The sequence below is a fragment of the Podarcis bocagei genome, assembly GCF_964188305.1.
Source record: "Podarcis bocagei genome assembly, chromosome: 12".
Classification (NCBI taxonomy): domain Eukaryota; kingdom Metazoa; phylum Chordata; class Lepidosauria; order Squamata; family Lacertidae; genus Podarcis; species Podarcis bocagei.
In genome coordinates, this window is record NC_138137.1 from 5363924 (window position 1) to 5377713 (window position 13790).

Below are 13790 nucleotides of genomic sequence, written 5' to 3' on the forward strand. Positions count from 1 at the left end.
ACATGTGCAGTGGGAGAGAATCTTAATTGACAGGGTTGCCAACTTCCTCTATTTTTACACCGCATGTGCTCTTATGCCTTTAACATCAGCCTAGCCCACAGAGATTTAGCAGGCTGATGGGGAAGTAAGAGTTCATCTATATATTTCCTTTCTCTCTTATGTGACCAGGTGCAAACTGGTGCAACGGCTCTTGTGGATATGAGATTTATGCATATTTCTGCAAATGGTTTGGGCTACTGTACCCTTAAATACTGCCTAGAAGAGATAATTTTAATAGGTGCACGGAATAACAGGGGATGTGCAGACACATACAGTCACAGCACCCACCCCAAAAATACTGAGAGCTCTAGTTTACTCCTTACGCAGCTACAATTCCTATCACCCTTAATGAACTTCTGCCCAACAATTTAAGATAAAGAAGACTTGTCCTCCTTTGTGCTTTATTGCTCCACCATAACAACATGGTGATTGTGTGATGGGGGTGTGACATAACCCACAAAGAGCAGAAAAAGAGACAGGAGCACAACATTGTTGTAATACGTGTGCATGAAAGTATAAAATTGAGCCCTGAACACAAGCTGCAAGTGGGTGTGACTTTGCAGCCTCTAGTCTACACCCTCTGTCTTCTCAGTTTTTCTCTCTTCCGGCTTCCTGGAACAGCAAGGAGCCCTGTGGCCAATGGCTTCCAACTGCAAGAAACACAAAGTGAACTGAATCTCTCCAAACAGAAGATTTTATAGCATGCATCTTTGCTAACCCAACTTAAATAGCTGTCTATTCAAATAAAGCTCTGAGGTGGATTCTGGTTAAGAAATTGTGTGGGAATATGCACACAAATATGCACACACACATACAGTCTTACACACAACACCCAGATGGCATTATATTACACTGTCTGTTTTTTATATTCCAATGTTATGTCAATGGCAATATTAATACAATATCAACTTTTCATTTAGCTTGGCAGCCTAATCAGTCTTTAGTCACCATGGTTTCATGGAGTAAGATCACTAGCCTACACTGTGACATTTTCAAGATGTTTGGAAAGGACTGTAAGTAGAGTAGTATCAGCACAAGAGAGGACAGATCAGTTACTATTTGGTGTTGTCGTTCCATGTGCCTAGTATGTATTGCAGTTCAGTGTTGACTGTACAAGGGAATCAGGCTGAACTGCATGGAAAGAGGACAAGAGAATGAAGTGATAATAGGAAAGATTGAATACCAATGTCAATTAAATTGAATCCTCCACAAAAAATGAGGATGTTCAGAGGATGTTCTTCACAACCAGCTCAGTATGTAGAGGGAATGTTTTCATTTCATTGCAATCGTAAATTTCAAAGGCACAGAGAGATAAAATATTGGCATTTCAATCAGCACAGCTTCACACACCCACTGAGCTCAGCCAACTCTGCATTGAAAGCTTTAAGAAAGAAAGCCTATAAGATATCCATGAGATTACTTACAAGATTTTAAGGGATGGAATTTTATGAAATCCTTATAACTAAGCCTGGTGCCTTTGAAATATCCTTTGAGCTCCCCTGAGCACATATAAGAGGAATGGAAGCAGCAGAATAAATACATATGCTTAATAAATAAAGTCAGAATCACAAAGCAAACATGTGTTCATGGGGAAACATGAGGAAACCGAGGCTCTCTGAAGCAAATATAACATTGACTTGCTCTGACTGGTGACGGAATACTTAGAAATTTAACAAATCTAAACTCTTTCTTAGCATGTTCGTCAAAGGGAAAGAGGTTTCTGGATTTGTTGTTGTTGTTGCTATTTTAGCATGTCTCCATATGTGCCGTCTTAAGCAATAAAGGACAAGTCCTTGGCTCAAAGAACTTGCAACCTGAACTTTGACGAATGAAGGGTAAAAAGAGATGAGCGTGAACAAACAGAATTACAGCACGGTCCTGTGCATGTCTACATGTAAGTAAATCCCATTGAACACAATAGAACTTACTCTCAGGTAAGTGTGGATTCTTAAACTAGGCTTCACCTAACAGGGGATTGCTGCCATGGATCTCCCCCCCCCCCGGCCCTGATCTCGTTTGCTCCAGCTGCACCAGCTAATTATTATTATTAAATCTTTCCTACTAGGACTATCCATGTGACAAACATCATATCTAATTTGGCCCAAAGGTTGATTATTTTAAAAAAACCTTTTAGCTGATTTATCAATTAACAAAACATTAGTTTATGCTTGGCTGTGAAACTTTTGCAAAAGGAGAAATTAAATGATTGCAAATGCATCCTGAAGTGGCTAAACCTTCCCTTCTTTACACACACACACACACACACACACACACACACACACACACACAGTGAGAGAGAGAGAGAGAGAGAGAGAGAGAGAGAGAGAGAGAGAGAGAGACACCCAGGAATACTGGCATCTGCATCAGCAAGAAGTACATGGGAGAAGCTATGTCTTTAATTTGCCATATTGCCCGGGCACCCTAGCCCTATAGTGCAATGAAACAAAACAAACACAAATCGGAACATTTGTGGTATGAAAAGTGATGGGACTTCAGCAGGAAGCTATGGGCTATGCACAGATCATTAATGATGCCATGTGACTCCCCCAAAATGTTATGAGGGTGCAAATGAATGTGTGCGTGTGTATGACACCCCCAATAGTGTCAAGAACAAAAATAACCCTGAATGCATATTCAGGAGGTGCCTTCAGTTAATCAATTAGATTAATTGCCTGAACCTTCTTGAATGAATGTGCTCCTTGTTAGCTGAGCAGCAGATTTTTATTTATTTTTTAAAAATAGTTTTGAATTATTTTTAGTGTGCAATCTTACAAAAAAGGTGGCTGGTGCCATCTTAGAAGAGTGATTCACCCCCTCCCTCCCTGCCTCCCTCTCTCACCTGCACACCCCACTTCTAAAACGGAATGTGCTATACCAGGACTTAATCTCCAAACAAAGAAAGAATGCCTTTTCCTCTAGAATTCTTGTTCTTGTATGCAAATGGCTAACTTCAATGAAGTGCCTTAAAGTTCAAATGGTGAAGTGACCAATGCTTTCTTTAATCAGGGGGCAGCCCTGGTGAGGACACACACGCTTTGCTGTTCTCCAAAAGGCCTCCTTTGGCAGCTTATAGTTCTGCCTGAGCTGCAGAGTTGGACCAGTTGCCTTCAAGCCACTCGGTGGCCAGTTCTCTCCCTCCGGGGCAAAGAGCCGGTGCATTTTAACAGTTACATGGGAAAAAGGAACTGAGCAGGGAAACGACTTGCCAGCACTCTGATACGGTGAAGTGAAAAGTTTCACTAGCCAAATTCCTGCTTGTCACGCTCCTGTGAACAGTACAGGAATTGCGGGGAAAAGGACATGGCAAAACGGTGGGAATCCCCCCTTGCCTGTGGATAGATTTCACTACTGGGTCCTGTAATTATTCTCTAACACACGTTGCTCTTCTGGCAGGGGTTCAAAAATACCCATTCAGTTAGGAGCTATGCAACAACAACTTCATGGTGTGTTTTGATCTGATCATAAGCACATCCACCTGTCTAACTGGTATTATGTTTAAATGTTTCATTGTTTTTTAATGATGATTCCCCCTTCCATGTTCTTAGCTGTTCTTAGCTGTTCAGTCCCTGTGTGGGAAAAAGGCAGGGTATGTCTGTCTGTCTGAAGAAATAAATGAATAAATATAATTTTGCAGAAAATGCTCTGGGCTTCAGGTTGAATGTAAGATGGGCAAGTGGAGCTTGAGAGAGTCTTTTTCAGCCAAGCCAATATGAGCAAAGAGTAGTTCAGCCTCCCCCAAGCAGTCTACTCGTGTGAGCAATGCACCATCTGAGGAGATGGGGAAGACAGAAGCAGCAGCAGCCATAATCACAGAAACTGATTTGCAGAATCCTTCCATTGTGCAGCTATTTGCCAGCCCAGCTAACTTCAAGAACTGACAAGTCAGTTCCATCCAAAATAGACAGCACTGGGCTATGGATCTGACTTGGTGTAAGGCACTTAAATTGTTTTTGTTTCTTACTATGTTGTGTATTCTTGTGTTTTAATATTGTGAACCACCCTGTGATCATTGGATGAAGGGCAGTATAGAAAATTAATAAACAATAATACAATCCAAGCATCCTCATTCGGAAACTTTTCTGCAAGGAAGTGATTTTGTATTCTTTTTTACAGATGTATAAAAGTGAATACGACAAGGGGTGGGGGGTGGGATCCAGTGCTTTCAGCCACTTGTTACTTTTTAAACTTGGTGGTGGCGGCAGTGGGGAGTGAGTGAGTAAGCAAGATGAGTCCTAGACACTGGGAGCCCCCTGACCCCACTCCATGATTATTTATTTAAGGTTTTCCTTCAACTTAATAATGTCCTCATTCTTCTGTAGAATATTTCTGCTGACAGGATTTCAGCTCCCCCTGTTGCGATGCATTGTATTTTGGTAGCAGTCTGAGACTCTCACGTTTCATCAGTTAGATGGGAAAACAGCAATACCCCCAGTTCAACAAAGCCTCTGTTCTGCAAAACATACTATGAAACTATATTCTTCTTCCTATATATTATTTCCAGCTGCAGTTGCTGCTTGGCTGCGGCGCAGATACCTTGTGACATATGTTAGTTAGGAAAAGTTTGGAGCCCAGCTGATTTTCTGCGCTAAGGATGGATGGGGGTTATAGTGTTTTTTTAAATTATTTACATGGCCGTGGTGTCTGTGACTTTAAATTATTGATGCAAGTGATAGCAACTGTCAATGAGACAAAGCCAGTGCGGGAAGGAGCGACAGCGGCATGCTGTATATACCCAGCGCTGGTTCAGATCGGTGCTTCTCATCTTTTCCTAGGCAAGCAGAATGACTGTGGTTCCTGTCTCTCAGTACAAACAAAAGAGAGGGAGGGAAGAGGGAGAAATTGTTAGTGGAAGAATTTTCCAGCACAGGCTTTACTACAAAGAAGGTTTCTAATTGCCAGGAATGGAGAACCTGTGCTCCTTCAGGTGTTGGTGGTCTCTGACCAGTCCCAGCAAGCCTGGTCAATGGTCAGTATTGATCGCCCAGACTGGCAGACATTTGCCAGGATACCAGGCAGGGTTTTTTCCTCATCACTTGATCCTTTTAAACTAGAGATGCCATAAACTGCACATGGGACTTCCTCCATGGTCTCTCTCACTGAGCTACGGCTTCTCCCCAAGCCCAGAAAATTTAGCGAATGACTATCAAGACAGACCACACTTTGAATCCCTTTTGTGCCCCCTATGAATTTGTTGCCCAGGTGTGATTTGAGGAATATTTTGGGTTAAATTGTGTAATATAGTGACAAAAAGACTGAGCTACGAACTGGTAGGCCCCACTTCAAAATTTGACTCTGCCTGGAAGCGATTAAGAGTTCGATCCTATCAATGTCTGCTTGGAAGATCAATGGACTTACTCCTGAGATAACAAATGGGGCTGACTTTGAACATGCTTAAATGCTGAAGAAATATCAACATTAGTAAATATTTTTAAATGTTTCATTTTAAATGGCTGCATGACTAGAAAAACAGCTGTAGCAGGGTATCAGAAACAAAGAACAGGAAACAAAACATACCCAATGTCTAGGTCTGTAAAACAAACATGAGTCCCCATGAAGTGAGTATGAGAGAAAATTGCAAACAAAATACGGTGGAGCTGTGTGCCAGGCTTGTGATGATGATTGTCTTGAAAATGTTGTTGTATAAGGAATAAAGCAGTACCTTGAGTATTTCTCGCTCTGCAAATAGGCTTGCCTTTCTCACCCACCTCCCCTGTACCTTAATGCTGCCCAGCAAGCGGACAGCAGTTTCCCCAGCCTGCTTCCATGGAAAGAGCTTCACTTGTTGAATTTCTGACTTTCATATGGCGCTTAAAGGCACAGGAGCTCTCTTAGAAAAAAGGTTGGCAACCCTATTTGCAAATCTAGCAGGCAGCTGGGTCTTGCCAAATGCCCTCTATATTGACAAGGGTGATATTATTGCAGGCAGAAGGGCAACACTGCCTTGCTCTCCAGACCAGCATTTATATAGGTTCTTCCTGAGGGTTTTTTTTTCTTTTGCAAATTTGTCTCTGGATACTTTAAAATAAGGCTACAGTCCTCAACTTGCTTGTTTAGAAGTTTACTCCATGAAAATAAACAGGACTTATTTCAGAGGAGGTGGGTTTAAGATGGTTGCAGTAATATAATTACTGCAGCATACCATTATTTCTTGTTTCAGAAATCTAGTATGTGTGACAAGTGCATCAAATGAGATGCACTTGCCCTTTCTGTGTCCATCCCATTTTAATTTTGCTGCTGCTGCTTGTGTAATTTGACATTAACATTGCAAACAGATAGAAAATGTGCTGTAAGCTAGGGATCTCTCTCCACATGGAATTTTTAAGTTGCAGTTTTATCTTATAGGATCATAGAGGAAGAAGGGACCCCATCTAGTCCAACTCCCTGCAGCTGTCCCTTACGGGGATCGAACCTGCAACACTGGCGTTGTCAACACCATGTCTAACCAGCTGAGCTATCCACTTATTGCACACTTCTGAATCAACATGGCTATTGCTCAGGCTGCACAGGAACTTCCTAATTAATATACTTTTCTCCTATTTTATTTCTCACGACCATCACCCTCCGTGGATTCAGATTGAAAAGAAGAAATCTTGACTGTAAGCACCAGATGGCGCTAAAGGATTTTAAATACATTTCTAAACATTGCGTTCTAGCAGTACCACACTCTCTGTGACAGAAAATCTCTATTTGATGTACTAAAAGGTTTTAAAAATTTGACACATACAGCCTTCATAATGCACTTCTGTCCTCGGTCAGTTAGAAATGATATCAACATATTAAGGAAGTTTTAAAAAACATTTAGTTATGCATCTTGTGGCCAAATCACTGTTTTCCCCTTGCAGGCCTTGGAAATCTCTGAAGATTTAAATAAAGGTGAATGGAAAGCCAGTCTTTAAATAACAAGGTTTAATATATCTTTGTTACATGAATGACGTTCTTATTTATTCATAGGCCCTGGCGGGATGGGGTAATGCAAGAGTTTCTAAAATGTTTCCAAGTACAGTGGTACTTCGGGTTACAGATGCTTCAGGTTACAGACTCCGCTAACCCAGAAATAGTACCTCCGGTTAAGAACTTTGCTTCAGGATGAGAACAGAAATCGTGCTCCGGCAGCGGCAGCAGGAGGCCCCATTAGCTAAAGTGGTGCTTCAGGTTAAGAACAGTTTCAGGTTAAGAATGGACCTCCGGAACGAATTAAGTTCTTAACCCGAGGTACCACTGCATTGCGCTTGTGCCTGGGCTGCATGCTCAGCTGGGAAGGGTGATTGGCAGTGAGAAGCAAGAACATCTCCTGCCTGTCTCCCAAAGGAAGAGCTGCTTCTGTCTCAGGAAGCAGCTTGGCAAGTGGGGAAACCCCCCTGGATGGCAAAGTGCCAAGGACCCTTCCTTTCCTCAGCGGAAGAGGGTGGCAGCTAGCCCCACCCCCTCTTTCGCCTTCCAGGAAAACTATCGGTAATTGTGGATCAAAAATGCATGTTTTCCACATCTGACTTTTTTTTTAAAAAAAAATCCAGAATATTTAAAATGCAAAACTGTTTTTCGACATCAGAGCAAGAAATGTGTTCGTCACGATACACTCTAAGCAAAGGCCAAAGGAAGCTGAATCAAAATTTGCATTATGATTATTATTCTCATCACCACACATCTATTTATACCCTGCCTTTTTCCCCTGACAGCGACTCAAGGTGGATTACGGATAAAATAAGAACATCTAAAAATGTAGGAGGGAAAACAATTAAACATTAATAGAACTGAAACTATATATGAATCTATTAAAAACATATAGACCATCACGATAAAAACAGCAGAGCTCAGGCTGAAATTGTCTGTCACTTGGTCTTTTGCTAAGCTGCTAGGAGAGCAGAAAGCTGGCCGCTGACCTAATGATCACTACAGAATTGGTAGACAATATTAAGTCACATTGTTGGACTGATGATAAACCTCCCATCTATTCTAGTATAGGCAGAATCTGGTGTGTTCTTATTGACTGGTTAAAAACTGCTGTCAAATTGGCAATGCAATAAATCTTCAACTCTCCCATTGTTCCAAGGGCATACATGAGAATGTTCCTCCTAATGTGAGCATTCTGGCGGAGTCAGCTCTAATTCCACCTTTTCAAGTGATTTTTGTCAATGGCTCTCCTTGCCTCCTACTTGATTTTGTTTTGCAGAGGATGCAAATGAGGCCCAAGCAACATAGCTTCTGACCCAGAAGGAGAAAACATGGTGCCCACCATATACTGTGGACCACAACTCACATCATCCTGGACCATTGGCTTTCTTGGCTGGAGCTGATGTGAGCTGCGGGCCAAAGCATGTTGAGGGAACCCTGTTGGTAGCACCCACACAAAAGCAGAAAGATGGTACCCTGGGGTGCTTTCACTTCCCATGCCAAATGGATGGCTGGGCAGAGCTGGGCATAAAATGGCGGTGAAGGGATAGCCATAGTGCAAGGCAGGGGGCAGAAAACTTTTTCAGCAGGGAGCCTGTCCACTGTGCCTCAGACCTTGTGGGAGGCAGGACTATATTTTGGAAAAAAACAAAAAAACCCGAATTCCTATGCCCCACAAATAACCCAGAGATGCATTTTAAATAAAAGCACACATTCTACTCATGTCAAAACACACTGATTCCTGGACCGTCCACAGGCCGGATTGAGAAGGCGATTGGGCTGGATCCAGCCCCCGGGCCTTAGTTTGACTACCTATGGTGCAAGGGCTGTGGTGCAAATGGCAATATGTGGTTTTATGAACTTCAGTTTCTGTGCCTCTTCCCACCTCTTGACCACAGAAACACAACAGTATTTTGTTGTTGCTGTTGGCATCTTTCTGTCTTGAGGGACAATGATGTGCGCCTTTGGAAGTGAAGTCAAACCACTGGAGGATCACAACACCTGCTGTGGCCACAGAGACTGGTAACTCATAACTGCTCTCTCCCATGTTGTTTTCGCTGCATTAGCAGCACCAAAGTGACCTCTTTGGGGTGCAAGCCTGGGTGGCAGGTATGGAGGTGCTGGGCTGCCCAGATGACAGTAACCACTGATTTCCTGCTCTTTAATGACATGGAAAATTAGGTGCCTGAGGTGCCCACCTCACTCTACCTAACACAAAACTGGAGTAATCCCATCACGGTTCTTCTTCATCAAAGACGTGACAGGAAATTTGAAACAGCAGCTCCCCAAGCAATGAGTTCAGTGAGACTTACTCGCAGGGCAGTATGTACAGTGGTACCTCGTGTTAAGAACTTAATTCCTTCCGGAGGTCCGTTCTTAACCTGAAACTGTTCTTAAACTTAAGGACCACTTTAGCTAATGGGGCCTCCTGCTGCTGCCGCCACGTGATTTCTGTTCTCATCCTGAAGCAAAGTTCTTAACCCGAGGTACTATTTCTGGGTTAGCAGAGTCTGTAACCTGAAGCGCATGTAACCTGAAGCGTCTCTAACCTGAGGTACCACTGTATAGTATGGTGGGGGAAGTGAAATAGCAGTCTGAGGACCTGATAGGGCCCACAAAGGCTCCTCTGCTTCAGTCCTCCTTGTGGGCAGAAGAAGTGGGACCGCAGTAGAGGCCTCCGTGGGAATCTCTGCTTCCAGCTGCTGCTGAAGGGGGAGGTGAGTGGAGCTCAGCCGTCTCTGCCTCCCTGCTGCCAGCTGAGCAGTGATGACCAGGGTCCTTTGGGTTCCTACTTGGCTATGTGTGTATGTGGTGTGGTTGTTATTTATTAAATTTTTATGCCGCACTTCATAGATATTGGGATGGTTCACACACAAAAAAAAAACACAGCATAAAAAACAAAACAAAATACATGATAAAAACAAAGAACAAAGCAAACCGATATGCACATACATGTTGTTTATTTATTTCATAACATTTTATATATGCCATTTGATTGTGAACAACAACAAGAACTCTCAATGCGGTTTACAAAAAGACGAAATGAATAAAAAATTAAAACATGCAAAAAGTTAAAATACTAAATTAAAATTCACCTCGACTTTTAAAGCATCTGGGTAGGCTTGTTTTTAGCAGGGACTAAAAAGCATACAGTGAAGGTGCCTGATTGATATCAACAGGCAGGGAGTTCCGCAGTGTAGACATACATGCCTGTTGCCTGCTACACGTCTGCATGTACGTCTGTGTGGTGTACATGTGGATGCAAAGATCTGCCTGTCCCCTGCTAGCTTCACCAAGGCACTCTTTGAGACACCCCACTTTTGTTTGTGGCCCCTGCTGTGAGATCCTCAGACTGAAAAAAGATCCCCTACCTTTGCTATATACTAGGATTGCGGACCAAATTTAAAGATCAGGCTACAGGACTTGAACCAGCAACTAAGTCAAACACAGTCTGTCGTTTATGGTGGCTAGGGATAGGCAAATCTGCCAATCTTGTTTTCTCTCGGTGACTCGTTTTTCTAATCTTAAATTCAGTTCTCCATATTTCCGTTATCAGTTTGCGGATTTGTTCTTTCATTTCACATCATGAAAATTCACCAGCATTTTCTTGTGAATTTCTCCTAAAAGACGCATTTTTTTGCGAAGCGATTTCCCCCACTGTAACGCATTTGTATCCACACTTTACCTCAGTGCTTGCACTTTCGTATGCATTGCTTGCCTGGAGAGATGCACTACAAAATTTGGAGAAGTGCGAATTTCGGAAGACGAATGTGTTTCGGTTCATGGAAAGTGCAAATTAGGTAGGTTTGCCATTGAATACGTGAAAGGAATCTAATTTCTTCCCTGATGACAGCCCACTCAGGGACTTGGCAAACGTATTGTTTTTGCTGTCTGCTCAGGGCTGCGAAAATATGGGGGGTGTCAGGCCCCTGGCAGGTCACAATAGGCTGCATACGGCTTGTTTGGTCCCATTGTACAGGCCCAGGATAGATAAATAAGCACTTAAGAGGGGCTTAGTGCATCCAACTTTCCTGGGATTGCACCCCAAAGCTTTGGATAATATCGTTCTGTGCCAGTGCTTGAATGGTGTTTACACTAATTGGAACCACAACGGAGTTAAGTGCAGGTAGGGGGGGGGTTATATATTAGACATAAAATAACCTCCTCAGCTTTTTGTTCTGTTAGGCAAGGGAAGGAATATTGATTGAAGCAAAAACGACACCTTGCAGAGCCGGCAGAAAGACACCACTGGGTGCTACTATCCGCTGTGTTTCTTATTATTGCTTATTCTGCCAGGTGCGCCAAAGCCATGTTGATACAAGGGTTGTACTGCATAGCAGTGAGTTGATACACCAATAGACTCAGCCGCGTTAATTGGAATTGTGCGGTGCATATTTTTATGAGTGAGCGTTGCATTACTCTTTTGCTGACAATGGCAAAAAAGAGAGAAACCCAAGTTGTTTTGAATCCCAGGTTGCTGAGGTCCGCGGAGATCTTTTCATGCGCACACACACACACACAGGAGTAGTCAGGGCATCAGCTAATCTTGAGTTGTTTAACTTCACCTTTGGTATCCACCGCTCCCCTCCTGCTATAATACAGGTAGACTGCTGTGACTCTATTAGTTCCTCTGCCTGGAATTTCACTACAAAATGATTGCTGGAACAAGGAGTGTGGATGTTGCAGGGGGTAAAGAGAGAACCCTGCGCAGATGCTCATGCTGTTCAGAACTACACAAGCTGCTCTCAAATCAGCTGCCTCAGATTTTCTTTTTCCCCATGCTGAAACAATACAGTCCGGTTCAGATATTCATAAGCTCTTCGCTGTAATGGCAAGGATAAAGCATGAATTGGAAGATTCTCTTTGGAATTCAGATGTTAGCCTCTGGGACTGATCATTCCTCAGGCTTGCAGGATTGGCCTCAAACCCTTATTCAGTTTACACTTTGCTGCTGCATTTTTCAAAGAAATGAAAGATGGAAGCAACCTGTTAAAGATAAATCTTGTCCGTCCCCATGAGTACAGAACTTTTGTTGCGGTGGTGGTTGCTGTTGTGGTTGCGGCATATTTGGACTATGTTTCAGGAGTTGGATTTAATGAATAATTTCTAACCAAGCAATAGCTTCATTTCCCCAGCATTTCTCTCGCTCCCCCTTCTCTAAGCCACCTCTCCTTATCTATGTTTGATCTTTTGTATACCTGAAATTACACTTTTCACAAGTCATCAAAGAGCTCCTTCTGGGAAAATACCAAAAGCTGCTTCTCTGATCTCATCATCCTGATGGTTTCCTCAGCTGATCACTCAGGTCCGCTGGGCTGCCTCTCTCTGCCCTGCTGCTGCTCGCATTGCTGCAAAAGCTTTCCTCTGAATAGCACCTCTCCCCTTCATCTGCCCTCTTCATCCCTGAGCGTTTCTGGGGATTCAACTTTTATTCATCTATTTATTCATTTAAAAAGAGTAGACCGCTTTTCAAACAAAACGCCCCCCAAAGTGGTTTACAAAAATGTATGCCGACAACAATAACAACTCAAAATACAGTAAAAAAACCACACCAGACATTTAATTACATTTAAAGCAGTACAAAATCAGGGAGGGAGGTTCATTAGGGCAAATGGGGAGGGCACTGCCCCACTGACCTCAACCGCGCCCCACCTTCCTGCCCTGTATTCTTACTCAACAACTAGTCTAGTATCAAGTACCACAGTTCCAAGCACTTTTTTCTTTATTGTTTTTCTTTTGTTTTGCTTTCCCTTCATTTTCTCCACCCTTTTCACTTTATTTCTTTGCTGAAAATTGTCAATTTATATATATATATATATATATATATATATATATATATATATATATATATATATATTTGCTTTCGTAGATTTTCACGGGTACAGGAATGCAGGTTTTGGTGTCTTCGGGTGTCTTCCCGTGTAAGAGTTGGGGTGTCTAGGCGACGTTTCGACGAGGTCTCACTCGTCATCTTCAGGCTGGTGCTTTCGGCTTCTTGTTACTAGAACAGAGCAGGATCTCAGTGTTTAAGTTCCTATAAATACTGTTGAGGGGGTGTGGTGTATAGCCTCCAACGTTCTGGGCAGAGAGGAAGTTCCCAGGTTAATGTGCCTTTTCTTCTTTTGTTCATTAATTACTTGAGGGATATCTTGAGTGATTACTTGAGTGATATTCTGAGTACCACTTAGGAGGGTCATTAGGTGTGGATTAGTTGCTAAAGCTTTCGTGTATTGACCTCTTGAGCTTGTGAATAGTTTTTCTGAGAAGATGGCTGTACTGCACTTAGTTGTGCTCTGGCTTGGCTTCGTGTATAGGGGCGAGCTGTGGTTTTGTGCCCTGTGCCAGCCTTGTGCGGCTTTTTTTTTTTGTGCCCTGTGCCAGCCTTGTTTTTGTGCCAGCCTTTTTTTGTGCCCTGTGCCAGGCTTTTTTTGTGCCCTGTGCCAGCCTTGTGCAGCCTTGTGCGGCTGCACCCCCCTGCAATCCCTACACAGATCTGGCTGGCACAGGGCACAAAACCACAGCTCGCCCCTATACACGAAGCCAAGCCAGAGCACAACTAAGTGCAGTACAGCCATCTTCTCAGAAAAACTATTCACAAGCTCAAGAGGTCAATACACGAAAGCTTTAGCAACTAATCCACACCTAATGACCCTCCTAAGTGGTACTCAGAATATCACTCAAGTAATCACTCAAGATATCCCTCAAGTAATTAATGAACAAAAGAAGAAAAGGCACATTAACCTGGGAACTTCCTCTCTGCCCAGAACGTTGGAGGCTATACACCACACCCCCTCAACAGTATTTATAGGAACTTAAACACTGAGATCCTGCTCTGTTCTAGTAACAAGAAGCCGAAAGCA